This window comes from Elephas maximus, chromosome 23 (assembly GCF_024166365.1).
Source record: "Elephas maximus indicus isolate mEleMax1 chromosome 23, mEleMax1 primary haplotype, whole genome shotgun sequence".
Lineage (NCBI taxonomy): Eukaryota > Metazoa > Chordata > Mammalia > Proboscidea > Elephantidae > Elephas > Elephas maximus.
In genome coordinates, this window is record NC_064841.1 from 15,935,065 (window position 1) to 15,954,819 (window position 19,755).

The window sequence follows — 19,755 nt, forward strand, 5'->3', positions numbered from 1 at the left end:
TGCAACATTTTAAAAATGCATCATTTTAATTTTAAATCCGAGTCATTTGGCATCTACTTTCTGCTAATTCAGCACCCCCTCAAATTCCCTCAAGCGTGCCTGCTTTAAATGTGGTCCTTGCTGACACAGCCTGTCCCTGTCCAGCTTCCCCGGGCCAGTTGCTCCCTCGTGAGGTCTTGTATTGGGGAAGCTACATGCACACACTAAAGCTGAGGCCCGATAAAGATAATGCAAACTCAGAAAAATTGTAAGGCGAATGAAGAACTGTCGGACTGGAAAGCTACTGTATATTCTGAGGTGTTAGCACAATTTCTTTTACCTAAAATATAAAAAAAATTTCAGATTGGAAAAAAAGAAATCACTCATGATACACAGGGTTTGGTTTGTGGTTGGATGCAGGGCTTTGAACCAGTTTGTTCTGGCTTGACCCCTTGCTGGGAATTTGCATTTCTACCCCAGAAGCCCCCAGCAGCTCCTCGGGAGAAAGATGTGGCAGTCTGCTTCTGTATAGATTTACAGTCTTGGAAACCCTGTGGGGTCACTATGAGTTGCAATGACTGATGGCAGTGGGTTTGGGGTTTACCCAAGATATACTGAGTTAGAATCTACATTTTAACAAGATCTCCAGGTGATTCTTAGATATGTTGTTAAAATATAGATTCTGATTCAGTATATCTGGGGTAGAAATGCAAATTTTCAGCAAGGGATCGAAACAGATAAACTGATTCAAAGCCCTGGTTGAAAATGCCTTTCCTTTTGCCCAATTTTTTTCTTGGTGCTGAGGAATAAATAGCTCTTGATGAGATGGAGGACCAAGCCCTTCCCACCAAAAAATCATTGCCATTGAGTTGATTTCAACTCATGGTGACCCTATGTGTTACAGATTAGAACTACTCTATAGGGTTTTCTAAGTTTTCTATGTGTTACAGATTAGAACTACTCTATGGGGTTACTTTATAGGGTTTTCTAAGCTGTAATCTTTACAGAAACAGATTGCCAGGCCTTTCTTCAGTGGTGCTGCTGGTTGGGTTCAAACCACCAATGTTTAGGTTAGCCATTGAGCACAAACCATTTGTGCCACACAGGGACCTGCTGACCCCTCTTATTTCTTCTGCTGATATTATGCTGGTCTTAGATTAGAGACATAGAGGCACGCCATAGTTACACTGCCATGTCAATACTATGGTAGCGGGGAGTGGGAAGGAAACCTCCATGAATGGCAGCCCCATGGGGGGCCAGCAGCAACCAATCCATGTGTGCAGTCAGTTAAAAGTCCAGGAATCTAGGCATCTTGTGTCTGGAGTGTGGAAACCATACCACTTATCTTCTAAACTGGGACTCTTTTGAGTGTGAGAGAGGGCACTATTAATAATTGGGCCAGGGCAACAGGCATTGCCTGGGACTACTCTGGACAAACCAGAATGTGTGGTCAACTTAGCAAAGAGCCATAAAGGTAACAGAGGTGAGTTCATACAGCAGAAATCATAAAGAGAAATGGATGACTCTCTAGCCATGGGTGACTTGGTGCTGTGGCAACAATCTGGAAAACCCAGAAGCCTTTTATGTATTTGGAGCTAAAGAGGACACAACCAGCTGTGGCGTGGGTGACTGAACGTTCAGGTGGGTGGCAGAAGGACGTGGTGGTTGAGGATAGCCCCTGGAGCATATGCCACTTGCCAGCTGCATGATCTTGAGTAAGATAATTAGCCTCCCTGTGTTTCCTCATCTGTAAAACAGAATGGGGCCCTGGTGGCGCAGTGGTTAAGAGCTTGGCTGCTAGCCAAGAGGTCGGCAGTTTGAATCCACTAGCCACTCCTTGGAAAGCGTATGGGGCAGTTCTACTTTGTTCTATAGGTTCGCTATGAGTGAGAATCGACTTGACAGCAAGAGTTTGTGTTTCAATTTCCCCATCTGTAAAATAGGATACTAGTACCTACTTCAAAGAGTCATTAAAAAAAAAAACCAAACCCTTTCCCATCTAGTCGATTCCAAATCATTTCAACCGTATTGTGACCTGTAAATGAGAAAATGCTTGTCAAGCACTTAGATTAGTGCCCAATGTTAAGTTTTCAATGTACATTAACTGTTAGTTTTGTTTTCATTGTCGGTATTGGCCATAGACTCAGATTTAAAAGCCAGGATTTGGATCGAGAACTGTTTACTTACTTTGGACAAGTCACTTAAGTCTCTGAGCCTTGATTCCACCTCTGTAAAAATGGGCGTTCACAGTACTTAATTCACAGGATTGTTGCGAAGAAAAAATGCATCACAGTGTGGGAAGGCACTTTTAAAAACGGGACCACTTTATGGAAATGTTAGTTATTATTTTTATTAATAATTATTATTAGGATTAATTGATAGTGGTAACTGCAGCAGACTGTAAGTAAAGAAGACAGATCTGAACTTCAGCCCTCCCTGACTACCTTTTCCATGATAGTTTGTTAATTGTTGTTGTTAGGTGCCATCCAGCTGGTTCCGACTCATAGCGACCCTATGCACAACAGAACAAAACACTGCCAGGTCCTGCACCATCCTCAAAATTGTTGCTGTGCTTGAGCCCATTGTTGCAGCCACTGTGTCAATCCATCTTATTGAGGACCTTCCTCTTTTTCATTGACCCTGTACTTTACCAACCATGATGTCCTTTTCCAGGGACTGAATCCTCCTGATAACATGTCCAAAGTATATGTGAGACGTAGGCTCACCATCCTTGCTTCTATGGAGCATACTGGTTGTACTTCCAAGACAAATTTATTCGGTCTTTTGGCAGTCCGTGGCATATTCAATATTCTTCACCAACATCACAATTCAAAGGCATCAATTCTTCTTCGGCCTTCCTTATTCATTGTCCAGCTTTCACATGCATATGAGGCCATTGAAAATACCATGGCTTGGGTCAAATGCACCTTAATCTTCCAGGTGACATCTTTGCTTTTCAACATTCTAAAGAGGTCTTTTGCCACAGATTTGCCCAATGCAATACATCATTTGATTTCTTGACTGCTGCTTCCATGAGTGTTGTTCTGGATCCAAGTTAAGTGAAATCCTTGACAACCTCAGTCTTTTCTCCATTTATCATGATGTTGCTTATTGGTCTAGTTGTGAGGATTTTTGTTTTCTTTATGTTGAGGTATAATCCATGTTGAAGGCTGTGGTCTTTGATCTTCAACAGAAAGTGCTTCAAGCCCTCTTCACTTTCAGCAAGCAAGGCTGTGTCATCTGCATAATGCAGGTTAATGAGGCTTCCTCCAATCCTGATGTCCTGTTCTTCTTCATATAATCCAGTTTCTCAGATTATTTGCTCAGCATACAGATGAAATAGGTGTAGTGAAACAATACAACCCTGATGCAACCTCTCCTTACTTGAAACTGTACAGTATCCTCTTGTTCTGTTAGAACGACTGCCTCTTGATTCATGTACAGATTCCTCATGAGCACAATTAAGTGTTCTAGAATTCCCTTTCTCCACGATGTTATCCATAATTTGTTATGATCCTCCCAGTCAAATGCCTTAACATAGTCAATAAAACATAGGTAAACATTTTTCTGGTATTCTCTGCTTTCAGCCAGGATCCATTTGACATCAGCAATGATATCCCTGGTTCCACATCCTCTTCTAAATTTGGCTTGAATTCCTGTCAATTCCCTGTCGATACACTGCTGCAGCCACTTTTGAAAGTCTTCAGCAAAATTTTGCTTGCATGTGATATTAATGATATTGTTTGATAATTTTCTCATTCGGTTGGATCACCTTTCTTTGCAATAGGCATAAATATGGATCTCTTCCATTGGGTCGACCAAGCAGCTGTCTTCCAAATTTCTTGGCATAGACGAGTGAGCACTTTCAGCGCTGCGTCTGTTTGTTGAAACATCTCAATTTGTATTCTGTCATTCCCCGGAGCCTTGTTTTTTTTCCAATGTCTTCAGTGCAGCTTGGACTTCTTCCTTCAGTACCATCTGATCATATGTAACCTACTGAAAAGTTTGAACATGGACTAGTTCTTTTTGGTATAGTGATTCTGTGTATTTTTTCCATTTTCTTTTGATGCTTCCTGTGTTGTTTAATATTTTCTCCGTAGAATTATTCAGTATTGCAACTCAAGACTTGAATTTTTTCTTCAGTTCTTTCAGCTTCAGAAATGCTGAGAGTGTTCTTCCCTTTCAATTTTCTATCTCCAGGTCTTTGCACATGTCATCAAAATACTTTGTCTTCTCTAGCTGCCTTTCGAAATCTTTTGTTCAGTTCTTTTTCTTCATCATTTCTTCCTTTTGCTTTAGCTACTCGACCTTCAAAAGTAAGTTTCAGAGTCCCTTCTGACATCCATTTAGGTCTTCTCTTTGTTTCCCGTCTTTTGCTTTCTTCGTGGATAATGTCCTTGATGTCATTCCACAACTCACCTGGTCTTCGATCACTAGTGTTCAACGTGTCAAATCTATTCTTGAGATGGTCTCTAAATTCAGGTGGGACATACTCAAGGTCATACTTTGGCTCTCGTGGACTTGTTCTAATTTTCCTCAGTTTCAACTTGAATTTGCAATGTAAGTAATTAATGGTCTGATCTGCAGTCGGCCCCTGGCCTTGTTCTGACTAATCATATTGAGCTCTTCCATCGTCTCTTTCCACAGAGGTAGTTGATTTGATTCCTGTGTATTCCATCTGGTAAGGTCCATGTGTACAGTCAGTGTTTATGTTGGGGAAGAAAGGTATTTGCAATGAAGAAGTGGTTGGTCTTGCAAAATTCAATCATGTGACCTCCGGTATCCTTTCTATCACCAAAGTCATACTTGCATTTTTTTTTTAATTGTACTTTAGATGAAGGCTTACAGAACAAACTAGTTTCTCATTAGATGGTTAGTACACATATTGTTTTATGACATTGGTTAACAACCCCATGACATCTCAGCACTCTCCCTTCTCGACCTTGGGTTTCCTATTACCAGCTTTCCTGCCCCCTCCTGCCTTCTAGTCCTTGCCCCAGGGCTGGTATGCCCCTTTAGTCCCATTTTGTTTTGTGGGCCTGTCCAATCTTTGGCTGAAGGGTGACCTTCAGGAGTGATTTCATTACTGAGCTGATAGGGTGTCTGGGGGCCACACTCTCAGGGTTTTTCCAGTCTCTGTCAGGCCAGCAAGTCTGGTCTTTCTTTTTGAGTTAGAATTTTGTTCTACATTTTTCTCCTGCTCTGTCCAGGACCCTCTATTGTGTTCCCTGTCAGAGCAGTCAGTGGTGGTAGCTGGGTGCCATCTAGTTGTACTGAAGGAGGCCGTGGTAGATGTGGTCCATTAGTCCTTTGGACTAATCTTTCCCATGTATCTTTAGTGTTCTCCATTCTTCCTTGCTCCCAAAGGGGTGAGACCAGAGGAGTATCCTAGATGGCCACTCACAGGCTTTTAAGATTTTCCAACTACCAGTTGGAAAGGCCAGATTTTCCAACTACCAGCCCTTCTTCTTTGTTTCCAACTTTCACATTCCAATCACCAGTAATTATCCACGCATCCTAATTGCATGTTTGATCAATTTCAGACTGCTGAAGTTGGTAAAAATATTCAATTTCTTCATCTTTGGCTTTAGCGTTTGCTGCATAAATTTGAATAATAGTCATATTAAATGGTCTTCCTTGTAGGCGTGTGGATATTATCCTATCACTGATGGGGTCAAGCTTCAGGATAGATCTTGAAACATTCTTTTTGATGATGAATGTGATGCCTGCCATTTCTCTTCAAGTTGTCATTCCTGGCATAATAGACTATATGATTCCCTGATTCCGAATGACCAATACCAGTCCATTTCAGCTCACTAATGCCTAGGATATCAATCCTTATGCATTCCATTTCATTTTTTATTATTTCCAATTTTCCCAGAGTCATACTCCGTGCATTCCAGGTTCCGATTATTAATGGATGTTTGCAGCTGTTTCTTCTCATTTTGAGTCATGCCACATCAGCAAATGAAGGTCCTGAAAGCTTGACTCCATCCGTGTCATTAAAGTTGACTCTACTTTGAGGAGACAGCTCTTCCCCAGTCATATTTTGAGTGCCTTCCAACCTGGAGGGCACATCTTCCAGCACTGTATCAGACAATATTCCGCTGCTATTCATAAGGTTTTCACTGGCAAATTCTTTTCAGAAGTAGACCTCCAGGTCCTTCTTCCTAGTCCTAGTCTGAAAACTCAGCTAAAACCTGTCCATCGTGCATGACCCTGCTGGTATCTGAATATCGGTGGCGTAGTTTCCAGCATCTGGTGGTGCAGTGGTTAAGAGGTCGGCTGCTAACTAAAAGGTCAGCAGTTCAAATCCACTACCTTTTCCTTGGAAACCCTGTAGAGCAGTTCTTCTCTGTCCTGTAGGGTCACTATGAGTTGGAATCAATTCCATGGCAACTTTTTTTTTTTGGTATTGTTTCATAAGGCAAACAGATATCATCACCACATGCCACCTATTTGAATATTTTTTGTTGTCATTGGGTGCTGTTGAGTTGATTCTAACTCATAGTGACTGCATGTGACAGAGTAGCACTGCCCCTTAGGATTTCCTAGGTTGTAATCTTTACGGGAGCAGATTGTCAGGTCTTTCTGCCTCGGAGCAGCTGGGTGGGTTAAAAAAGCCAACCATTTTCATAATTTCTCCATAATAATTTATGACTACTAAATTTTCATCTACACGAATATTGCCGTTTCTCTGTAATTTAATTTTGCTTCTACAAACTTCAGTGCAAATTGTATAAATTTCAGTGATCCACCATTCTTAACCATGTTATGGGGCTAATTTTTCTACTTCGGGGGACTATCCTCAGCCTTCTAGTAATTTCTGAAAAAGATGAAAATAACTCAATAAATTTGAGCACAGTATGGGTTAACCACTCCACTAGCATTTATTGCTCACCTACTTATTTCTGTATTAGACACTTCCAGATATTTTAGCACACTTAAAAATCATAACAAATCTGGGTCCCCACCCAATTCTTAGCTTTTCCTCATATTTTATTTGTCATGTTCTATAACCCCTTGATCTTTTTAAAAGCTCCTGTTCTATTCCAGATGCTTATAATTTTTGCCATTTACAAAACATTATGATTTTTGTATAAATCACAGAACTTCCTAAATGACAACAAAATATTTATTTGAGAATGCTATATAGCACTTTAAGTGGACAGACAAGATCCGTATAGATCGACTGGGATAAATTTCACAAATGATGTTGAAAGTACAATGCTGGGCACAAAAAGATATTTATTTCTGTAAACTTGAAAAAAACATATATGTGTGTATATATGTATATGTATGCACAATATATGTATATTGTATATACATACACAATATGTGTGTATATATGTATATATAAACATATGCATATATACTATACATACATATATGTAAAAATAAAATGACAATCCTCTAATGTGGCCATTCCACAGATTTGAACGTCTTGAGTAGGATTCCTCCATTTTTAACATTAATTACTTCTATCGTTTTTGCTGCTCTTGTCCCTTCTTTAACTCCCTTATTTTTTTTTTAACTTACTTAGCACATGTTCATTATTGCCCTTACCACCCTGTGCCCTGATACCCTCTCCTTCTTCCTTCCCTCCTGTGGCCTCTGTCCCTTTGTCTCCCTGTTCCTCCATTCCACTGTCTCATCCCAGAGCCATTTATCAGGTTCCTGAAGGAGCATGCACTCTGGCCACCAACCTGCTCAGCAATTTCTGCCGCTGCTCCCCCTTTCCTAAATAAGGGGCCCAAAACCTACCGCCCCCTTTCTCATCCCTCGCTTTGCCTTCACTACCTGTCCTGCTCCTTAACTTTTTTCAGTAGTGAACATCAGCGTAGGGTTGCCAGATAGGATACAGTGAAATTTGAATTTCAGATAAATAATGAATAATTTTCTAGTGTTAAATATATCCCGAATGTGAGACTAAGAAATTATTCTAAAAAGTTATTTTCATTTATCTGAAATTCAGATTTAACGGGGTGTCCTGTATCTTTATTCACCGAACCTGGCAGCCCTCCATCAGAGGCCAGCACCTTCTCTCACACTTACTTTTCCCCAGTGTCCATGACCCTGTGCCTCATTCTCCTCCTGTCTCTCATTGCTCCTCTGTGGTCTCTGCCTTCCCAGGTGCCATTGGTCTTCTTCTCTTTTCCATGGCACTTACCCGCTCAGAGATCCCATCAATACTCACAAAATCATCTTTTCTGTGCTGAAGATTCTGGATCATATCTCTAACCTTTTCACCAAGCACGTATTTCCCAGTGTCTTATAGACACCTGGAACTGAGTGAAATGATGCCTTAATTAGCCCGTTGCCGTCGAGTTGACTCCAACTCATGACGACTCCATGTGTGTCAGAGTAGGCCTGTACTCTATGGAATTTTCAATGATCTATTTTTCAGAAGGTCACTGGGGCATTCTTCCTAAGCATCTCTGGTTGGACTCAAAGCTCCAACCTTTCGGTTACCAGCTGAGCGTTTAACCATTTGCGCTACCCAGAGACACCTCAGAAAGTTGAGGAAACCGGGAAAATCATCCTCAAGGGCACCCTCTTTATGGGAGCAGATTTTTCTATGGCTGGACTCAGGGGACAGTCCTGGGATTGGGAGTAACTGGTAGCACATGCTATTTACCAAATAACAGAATCAAACAGGAGATAAAATGGGGTAAGAGCCTTATTCTAATTAATGAAACAAAAAACAAAACAAAACAAAACAAAAACAGCTGCCATTGAGCCAATTCTGACTGGTGACAAGTCCCCATGTGTGTCAGAACCAAATTGTGCACCACAGGGTTTTCAATGACTAGTTTTTTGGAAGTAGATCACCAGGCCTTTCTTCCAGGGTATATCTGGGTGGACTTGAACTTCCAACCTTTAGGTTACTAGCTGAGCATGTTAGCCTTTGCCCCACCCATGGACTGAATTCCACCACCTCCAGTTGCCATCGAGTCAGCTCCGGCTCATGGCAACCCCATGTATGCAGAGTAGAACTGCACTCCATAGAGTTTTCAGTGCTGTGACCTTTTGGAAGCAGGTTGCCAGGCCTTTCTTCAGAGGTGCCTCTGAGCGAGTTCAAACCAACAAGCTTTTGGTTAGTAGCTAAGTGCTTAACCCTTTGTGCCACCCAGGGAGAAGTCTTAATTAGGCCTGGGCTTTTCCGGTCCCTCCTTCCTCTTGGTTAGTCATCTCTTCTCCTGCCAGTCTCTCAGTATCCAACCCAGATGCAAATACGCAGGTTCATTTTGGGGTTTCTCATTCTTGCCTTTCTTTTTACTTCACCTGCAAGCCCTGCTAATCTTCCTGCCATATGCCTGGCTTATACTAAGTAAATATTTGTTGAATGGAAGGATGTCTTTTGGGTTTTTTTTCCTTTCTTTCCATTCTGTCACAGCCACCATCATTCTCATTGTCATTACTTGTGGTCACTCGGGTAACAGCAGCCTGACAAGGGCCAATCTTTTTGCTCTTCCAAACTAATCTACCCAAAATCTTCTTCTTCTTCTTTTTTAAAGACGTTATGTTTTTACTTGATAACACATTCCTATGGCTCAATGTTTAAAAATACAAAGGGTATTTTGTAATCTGAAAGGGCCCTTCAGTATCATCTTTTTTGCCTCCCCGATTTTGTAACTAGTTTAAAAGCAGATCTAGAAGTCAGAAAGATAGAGATCAAAAACTAGTTGAAATAATGAGTTCTAGCCTATGGGCTGGCTTGTTCATCTTTCACTCAGAAAGTCTCACCACCCAGCTGCAGGCCCAGCTGGACAGTGGAGCCCTTCCTGCGGGGGCTCTGCCCTTGTGAAGCTTAGGACAGGGAGGAGTCCGGGGGCAGCCATTTTCAGCAAGCAGGCTGATTCCAACATGAGAGAGGAGGGGGCTAAGCTGCACACACTCAGTTCTTTCTCTCCAGCTCGCCAGTCAGACTAGTCACTCCCTGTTCCGTGGGCAGTGTGAGTGAAAGGTGGGAGCAGGGCCAAGGGTATTCAATCCTTCACTCCCCAGCTGGTGTGCAGTGAGATATTAATCCCTTTGTCCCAGGGGGAAGGGGGATGATTACAGCCCTAGACTCTTCGCCTTCAGCTGTGAGCAGCCTCATCAAGACTCTAACCTCCCGCCCCAGGTTACCCATTGACCCAATGTCCTCATTGTCTGTGTGTGCCCCACAGGGAAAATGCCTGGATGCACTTCTTTAAGCAGTGGTCATCTGGAGATGTGAAGGGAAAGGAGATCATCCTCAACCCCTCACTAGGTTCCACCCCAGCCTTCCTACCACCAAGTTCTCCTCCCCAGAGGAAGGCAATTGTTACAGGTCAATATTTTTAATATTCTACACACCCCCTCATTTTTTTTACACAAATCGTGAGATAGGCCAAATCCTTTAACAAACTACCTAAAAACCTCAGTGGCTTAACACAATAAAGGCTTGTTTCTTGCTCACATCTCAATTTCGTGTGGGTCTTGGAGCGTGAGGTGAACACTGCGGTCTTCTCCAGGAACCATTACTGGTCCTTTAATCTCACGGCTCCGCCAGTTCTTAGGGCTTCAGAGACCCCTGCTGGATGCTCTAAATCGACTGATAAAGGAAGGAAGACAGAGAGGATGGGTAATCTGGGAGATATTTAGGGACTGGACTTGGAAGTTATATATATTACTTCGGTCCATGTTCCACTGGTCGTATGGTCTCACCTAGCTACAAGGAAATGTAGTCTAGGTATCTGGCAGAGAACAAGAGGAGATGGGAGATGATAAGCCTCTAGCAGATTCTGTTACATACGCTGAATGTGCTGTTCCACACCCCTTGCTCTTTTGACTGGACAACAGATTTTGGAGAGCAACCAGAGCAGCTCATAGAACTTTCCTCATGCTTTCCTGCAGTTGAATAATATTTTATATTATGGATCATACCATAATTTATTTAGCCAGCCTGTAGTTCATTTGTGTTATAGTTGTTTCCAGTCTTTCGTCTGTAGTAAATACACTTGTACTTATGTCATGCATGTACAAGCATGTCTGCAGGAAAATTCTGTTCCCCAAGTGTGCCTTGTGCCATCTATCCTCAAACCATTGCTTCAATAGTTTCGTTCACTTAGATCGAGTTACAGTGAACACTTCTTGAGAAACAATCAGGGCTGAGTATTGAGTGGAACTCTTTAAATCCATGATTACATTGAAACCTCAAAAGCAACTCTAAGAATTAGGCATTTGCACACCTATTTTTGTAAATTAAGAAACTGAGACCCAGAGAAGGAAAGTAAATAGACCAAGTTCATTTAGTTAGTATGTGGTATATTTTCATGAGGTATCCTGAATCAACCTCTCTCCCCATGCTGAAGCCAAAGCATAATTTAGGGCAGAGGAAAGACGAGGCACACTTTCAAGTTATCCCTAGGGGCATCCCAAAGCTGTCTGCCCTAAGGAAAGTTTTCTTTGAAGTCTCTTTTTTGTATTAATCCATACAGACTTTGAATTTCACTTTTTAATATATCTGCATTCATTTTAACATTTTACATTACTTGATACAAGTATAGCTTAAGTTTCAGGAAGCTGCTAATTTACCTGGTGGTTTAGTGACCCCTGGTCCATTGCCCCTAGAGCAGGTAAAGGAGCATGGTTCTGCATGTTGGTTCTCCACAGATGGGCTCCTACTCATCCTTCAAACCCAGCTCATAAGCTACTCAACATCCAGCCCTCCTGTGGCATTAACAGTAAGCCCAGAGTGCTGTCTCTGTCCCACAGACCTCTGAATTTCAGCTTACCCCAGTGTTTTGTACTGAAATTGCACAGCATCTTACTGTTCTCTGACTGTAGGCTTCATGGAGTTGTTCTGTCGGTTTTCTTCAAGTTCATATATCTTCAAGCAGAGAAGAGGCATGTTAAATTTTTAATGAACAACAAAGCATTGAAGATGATACTCATACCCACTGCCGTCAAGTCGATTCCGACTCATAGCAACCCTACAGGACAGAATAGAACTGCCCCATAAGATCTTCAAGGAGTGGCTGGTGGCTTCAAACTGCTGACCTTTTGGTTAGCAGCCATAGCTCTTAACCACTGCGCTGCTAGGGCTCTGTTTGAACATGATAGTACACATTATTGTGTTAACTACTTTTATCTTTCAAAGGAATCAGGAATTGCCAAAATAACAAGAGTCTGCTTCTTAATTCCAACTCCTCTTAAACACTCCTAAATCTTACTTTAACTAGTTATGTTAGCCTGGTGATCTCTTGGAAATCGCACATTTCGTTTGCCCATGCGTGCATGTCCAATTCCCAGTGATATCTCTTTTACGTTGATTGACACCGGGCATGCCATTAATTTTTTCTCCTGTCTCTGGAAAATGGGGATAATTACATTTGCCAGCCACCACTCAGGAATGCTGTCAGAGTTGATGAAACAGTGTTTTTAAAAGGCCTCTTAGGAAGGAATATGCCACATTAATCACAGCCCCTCACTAAGGCGGCTCTTCTGGTGCTCATTTATTTAGTAGCTCCATAGAACACTGGTATTTCTTCCCAGTTAAATCATACTGAGTCACTGGATGCCTTAACTTTCTGGTCCAAACAGAATTTTGCATCTGTAATCTTAGGGTGAACTTGGGAATTAAATGTGGTACACTTCATTTCTATTCTTGGAAGTTTTCAAGTTGAATAGCATTGTGAACACACGCTTAGGCCACTCTTAGCCAAATACTAGCGCATATGTGAGACATTATTTAAAACTTATTGCATTCTTGTAAACAGATTGATGCTTTTCTCTCTCCCATACTATCTGATATTTTAATAATTGAATCCAAATATTTAAAAATCTCACTGCTTTCATGAAGCTTACATAATACTTCCATCTCAGAATCTCCTCCACCAGTTTTGTTGTTCCAAATTAGCCACACCTTCCATAGGCTTGATATGAGTCAGAATCGACTCGAAGCCAATGGGTTTGGTTTGGTTTTTTTGTATAGCTTAATAAAAAAAAAAAAATAGACCATCTAAAAACTGCATGGTATGAATTTTAAATTCTAGCAAGTATCTATGAGAGTACTGTCCACTAGCCACTGGCCACATGTGTTAAGGTTAAAAATTCAGTCTCTCAGTTGCACTAGCTACGGTTCAAATGCTCAGTAGCTCATGTGGCTAGTGGCTACCATATTGGATAGCATGGGTAGAACATTTCCGTCATCGTAGGGAGATCTATTGGATAGTGCTGGTCTATAAGATTTGCATCTTGGAGAACTAAGGAAAGTGCTTTAGCTGGAACATGGTTTATTTCCTCCTCTCCCCACTCATCTCTCCTTAAATTGTTTTCCCTCAAATTGTAATATATATTTTTTAAATTGTTTTGGGTCACAAAAACAGCCTCCCTTCCGAGGCCACAATTTCAACACAAAGTTTGGGGAAAATGACATGCGGAATCGCCATCTGGAGGCTGACACAGTGGCAGATCCAGCCGTTTCTGAGAAATTTCCTGCGTTTGGAGTTACTCCCAGAACTCTGATTTAGCAGTTACAGCAAGTCTGAAAGGAACACAAATCTGTTTTGTATATACAAATAAATCCTCGGATGCCGTATGCCATTCTCAGTCTGCCAGCTTCATCTGACTCCTCCAGAAAACATAATTTAATAGCACATTAGTTAACCTGCATGCAGGGAATGGGGCATTCTGATTATTGAAACATCCTGCTTAGGCGATTAACCTGATTTTAACAGAAAAACTGCCAAGGCAAGGACTTTTCTGTCCAGGAGGCTGTGCCACTGGATTCCTCTCTCCCAGATGACCACAGCTGCATTGCTTCATCCCTCCAGTGCTTAGAAATGCATCTTTTTGCTAAAAAAAAAAAAAAAAAAGCTTTCAAATATGCAACAGATATACTTTCAAAGAGGCCTCATAAATACAGATCAATTACTGTGTTTCTGATAACTTTAGAAAAGAGAGCAAACTTAGAAGAAAAACTAAAACCTTTGCCCAGATTTTACAGTGTCATAACCTTTTCAGTTTAATCATCTTTAGTAATAAACACTTATAAAGCTCTCACTGGATGTCAGGCACTGTGGCAAGGACTTTACAAATATTTATTCATTTGATCTTCATAGCCACCTTATGAGTTAAACCAAGACACCAAACCCATTGCCGTCGAGTCAATTCTGACTCATATTAGGTACAACGTTATGATCTCCATTTTAAAAATGAGGAAACTGAGGAACAGAGAGTTTAAATAACTGTCCAATTCAAAGAATTTAGAATCGGAACTCAGGTACCTTGGCTCTGAGTGTCTGTTCATTTAAACACTACTCTAGAGAATTCGTATTAGAGAAGGAATCCAGACCATGAACTGAAATGATTTGTTTTTTTTTTTCCCCTAAGTTATTGCCTCGGTTTTTATGTGTTAAAAGCCAGAGGTTAAGGAGATAAAGAGTCAGGTCAAAACATTAATGCTTCTAGCCAAGAGCCGTTACGAAATTTCTAGACCAAAGGTCAGATGTACTAAGAGCCCAAAATGAATTACATAGCACAAAACGAGGCTGATTTTCAGAGAATAAGATGATGTAACATGTGAAAGTTGGTTTTATATATGGAATGTTCCAATTAGCATTTTTACCCCTGGGTTGACTATTGCATCAAAGGAACTTTTACTCAGGTTTTTAAGTAAACCAATATAACAAAAGAAATTGTTAGGGTTCAAACATGTCTGCATCCTAATATAAGTAACATAAATTTTCTACAATTTTGGAATATGTGGAAATGAGAGAAAACCAACATTTACTGAGGAGATCCTATCCTGCAGGTACTGCCCTTAGGCCTTCTTAGTTACTTAAGCAAAAAAACCTGGAAGTGATTGCTTCCTTTTTGGTAATCCACAACAGCGTGGTAAGGGTGTATAAGAATCCATTGACTGTCCCAGTTCCTCGGGAAGCCACCCTCTGCCCTGACTCCAGACCACCATCCTCGCACCTGGATTCTACAAGAGCCACTCAAGTGATCCTCTGAAAGCATAAATTCTCTCACCTCTGCTCTAACCCTCCCCAGGTGCCTCTTCAATTTGGAATCCCACCCCAGCTGTCCAATCTCAGCTTGTCTTCTTCAGTCTCATGTCACACACTCTCGCCTTTGTTCACTCTGCCCAGCCACTCTGACCACTTTTGGGTGTCTCAAACGCAGGCTACTTACCTCAGGTGTTCTCACTTGCTGTTCCTTCCACTCATCTGCTGTCTTGGTCCTTTTCTGCTTTGGGATCTCCGCTGAAATATCACCTCCTCAGAGAAGACTCTTTCCTAAACTCAGAGAATAACCCCTCCTCACTTGGGTCTTTCAGAGCACTTACTATATTTTGGAATTATTGCTGGTCAGTGTAATTAATTGATAATTTTATTAGTGTATTGTTAGATTCGTTGTTGTTGTTAGCTGCCATCAGTTTAGCCCCTGACTCGTTGTGACCCCATGCACAATGGAAGAAAGTGCTGCTGAGTCCTGTGCCATCCCCACGATTGGTTTGCAGATCTGACCTTTGCGATTCATAAGGTTTTCACTGGCTGATTTTAGAAGGAGATCACCAAACCTTTCTCCCTAGTCCCTCTTAGTTTGGAAGCTCCCATGAAACCTGTTCAGCATCGAAGCAACATGCAAGGCTCCGCTGACAGACAGGTAGTTGTTGCACATGAGGTGCATTGGCCAGGGTTCAAACTGGGTCTCCTTCGTGGGAGGTGAGAAGTCTACCACCGAATCCCCTGACTGGCCCCTGTTAGTTCCCTGGAACGGCCATAAAAAAAGATCACCACAAACTGGGTGGCTTAAAACAACAGAAATTTATTCTCTCATAATTTTGGAGTCTAGACATGTGAAATCAAGGTGCCAGCAGGGCCACGCTCTCTGTGATGGCTCTAGGTAAGAATCCTTTCTTGCCTCTTTCTAGCTTCTAGTGTTGCTGGCTGTCCTTGACATTCCTTGGCTTAAGGACACATTACTCCAATCTCTGCCTTCATGGTCACCTGGCATTCCCCTGTGTGTTTCTTTCTGTCTCTTCCCTTCTTCTTATAAGGATGACAGTCGTATTGGATTAAAAACCCACCCTACTCCAATATGAACTCATCCTAGCTAATTTCATCTTCAATAACTCTGTTTCCAAAGAAGGTCTACTCTGAGGTTTCGGGAGGGATATGCATTTTACAACAAGCAGGGAAGCTCCAGTAGGTAGGAACTTTGTCTTGTTTACCGCTCTGCCTCTGGTGTCTAGCACAGGTTCTGGTTCAAAGAAGTTTTCCGTGACTATTTTGTGAATCAGTGAATTCTTCCACTGAGAGTCTCCACTCATTTTTAGAGACAGTGACGCTGAGGTAAACTGTTTAAAGTCACATAGTGAGCAGCCTAGTGTGTTTACAGCACTAATCATGAAAGTTCCCCCAAGGACAGCCAAGTGTGGGTCAGAGTAGGACTTTAGAGGCTAAGAAGCATGAATTTCACCATGGCACATTGGAAGGTGGCTTCTCGCTGGTTTCCAGGAGGCAGCATGTTAGAGTGCCTAAGAAATAGGCAGGCTTTGGAGCCTCAAACACCTGGGTTTGTATCTCAGCTTCATGAATTACTTTTTTTTTTTGACCTCAACACATCACACCCTCTCAGAGCCTTACTTTTCTCCTCTGTGAAATGGACTTATTCACCATTGGATCCCCAGTGCCTAGCATGCTACTGGGATGAATGACCTAATGACTGAGCCAATGAAATGGATAAATTCCCATCTCTCTGTTTTCCTGCGGGAACTACATGAAATGCCACACAGAAAGCACCCAGTGTCATTCCTGGACAGAGCAGGCACTTGCTCAGAATGTGTCTCTTCCTTTCTCCTTGCTGACCTATCTCACCTTTCCTCAGGTGTTTTGTTGAAGGCAGTGCCCTGGTACTCACGCGCAGCCCTGGTTTAAGCAAAGGAAAGGCTTTGAAGAGCAAGTGACGTTCTTAAACTGACAACTCTGCAGGCGTGATCTCCAGTGACTTAATAAACAACAAAAGGTGTTAAGTCCCTGTTCGGCAATGAACTAGCTACTATGTGGAGAAACAAACAAAAGATAAGGGCATGTCCTTAGTGGAAGAACTGTATCTTTTAATGGGAGAAACTGGAGTAACAAACATGAAACAATTATCAACACAGGAGAGAGTGAGATCATTGGCCTGATGCAGAGCAGGACTGGATAAGAAATTTATTCTGTTTATTCTTCTTCTTTCTGTATATTCATGTACAATTCCTGTTAAATGCTCATATGTGGGTGCATATGGGTACATGTGGCAGGCTGACCTTTAGAAATCTTGCCACAGTCACAACACCTCCAGAAGGGAAGGCTTTGCGTGGACCTAGGTCCTCACTCCCCCACACATGGCTGATGGAGCCGGGTATTCACACCTAGCGAAAGTCAGCGAATCTATGGACCCGCCAGTGCCTAGGGACCACTAGGCCTGGTGCAATGAGTCGAGTCCATCACATCCTCTTTCTTATGGATTTAAATCAAGATGTACTGACATGGTGGGAGCTAGTGGACTAAGGGAGATGATAAGAGCAAGACCCATAGGGCCCAGAAGAGGGCTAAGAGAGTAGTAGAAGGCTTCCGGGTTGAGATGGGGCCATAGCTGACCCTCCGGTCTGAGGTGGCCTGGTTTTTCCCTGGGCCAAGAAGCCGTGGCATCAATGAGTGCCTGACTAGGTTTGCGGGTGGGAACCAGGCAGAGTGAGGGCAGCTCCTACTTTTGTACCTTCCTCTTCCCTAAAGTTAGATAAGCAGAGCTGAGGGGCCAGTATGGGGACAGGGGAGAGGGACTCTGACAGTGTCTGCCTGGTCTCAAAGTGAAAACTAGAACCAAGAGTGGATTTTGTCAGGCTTTTTTTATTCCAATAATCTTTACTTGTGATGTGGGTAAGCATAATTCATTTTGTTTTAATAGAATTAGCTCTCAAAAGTAATTTTTTTTTTCAATTCAGTAAATGTTTATTGAACAAAGGGTGTCTTAGTCATTAGTGCTGCTATAACAGAAATGCCACAAGTGGATGACTTTAACAAAGAGAAATTTATTTTCTCACAGTCTTGTAGGCTAGAAGTCCAAATTCAGGGTGTCAGCTCCAGGGGAAAGCTGTCTCTCTCTGTCGGCTCTGGAGGAAGGTCCTTCTCATCAGTCTTCCCCTGGAGTGGGACCTTCACCAAGCAGGAACCCCGAGTCCAAAGGAGATGCTATGCTACTGGTGCTTCTTTCTTGGTGGTGTGAAGTCCCCAACTTTCTGGTTGCTTCTCTTTCCTTTTATCTCTTGTAAGATAAAAGATGGTGCAGGCCACACTTCAGGGAAACTCCCTTTGCACTGGATGTGACCTTAGTGAGGGTGTTATAATACCACTCTAATCCTCTTTAACAAAAAAATTACAATCACAAAATGGACAGCCACGCAATACTGGGAATCATGGCCTAACCAAGTTGATACATATTTCAGTGGACACAGTTCAGTCCATGACAGTACGCTAGGCACTGGGAGGGATGGAGCAATGCAGAATTGACGAAATTAACATTGATCTTTGATAAGGTCCTGAATTAACGGAAGCAGCCAAACACAAACCAATAATCATGCAAAGTAAATTATGAAACACATGCTATAAGGGAGCTTCCAGAACGCTGAAGGAGTACAGAACAGAGAATGGTGGTTCTGACTGGGGAAATCAAGGCCGATTTGACAGAGAAGTAGCTTTTGAGTTCCAGCTTCAGGGATAAGTAAGAATTCAGACATAAAAGGGGAAGGAAGTTGGAAATTATAGGTGTAAACCCTATTCATCTGAAAAATTAGTGAGTACTGGTAACAGTGAGAAAACGTTAGTGGTAAAACGTTGTTGCTGTTGTTGTTCTTTGCTGTTGAGTTGGTGCCATGTGTGCAGAGTAGAACTGTGCTCCATGGGGTTTTCAGTGCTGTGACCTTTTGGAAGCAGATTGCCAGGCCTTTCTTCCAAGGCACTAGTGGGTGGCCTTGAGCTGCCAAGTGGTAAGATAGTAAATGGTGCGTTTGTGTGTATGTGTGTGTGTGACAGAGAGAGAGAGAGAGAAATAGGAAAGAAAAGGATAGAGAGAAGTAGAAAGAGAAGGGGATAAGCCTAGGAAGGTTTTAAAGATTAAAGGAGTTTTTATTTTTAGATTACCCAGCAAATAGCAGATATTAGATTCAAGAATTTCTACATGTCATTTCATTTCGCTTCACACCATGTCATACTTGTTTTCTGACCAAGTTCCTTTTAACATTTAAGTAAAAGCCAATAAACAAATACTAGGAAAATCCATTTTCACTTTCAAATGGGTTTTGCCATGGGGTCTAGAAAATATGTTAAACTTTGGAATGAGATAAAACAGGGATAACCAAGACCAAATTTCCAAAAATGCTTTATTTGGGGAAAACTCTCAATATAGCCTAGCCGGAAGCCAAAATAATTGAAAACTACTAATTCCTTTAGCCAGAATAAAAGAAAATAAAAACATTTAAGATAATGAGGAATAAACAGCCAATCAAAATAAAAGATAAACATTGTCTTTGCCCAGAGAGATTTCATAGAGGTGTTATTTTTGTTATTAGCTATAAAGTGAAAGTAGAGATTTTACATTAAAAATATTACTTTATAGTTATACTGCATTTATGAATTTCTAAATTTGCATTTTTTTCTGTTTTCATCTCTGCTAATTTAATAGTGTGTTAATATGTCTCATACAACTTTAGGAAAAATGACTATAATTTTTTTTGGAAAATATTCCTATTTATTCTTTTTC

General features: G+C 41.6%; 1 protein-coding gene across 1 annotated transcript in view; it reads left to right on the forward strand.

The window, feature by feature from the left end:
• SLC9A9 (solute carrier family 9 member A9) overlaps positions 1 to 19,755 on the forward strand; it is a 659,769-nt gene that overhangs the window by 32,728 nt on the left and 607,286 nt on the right. The window lies entirely within an intron of this gene.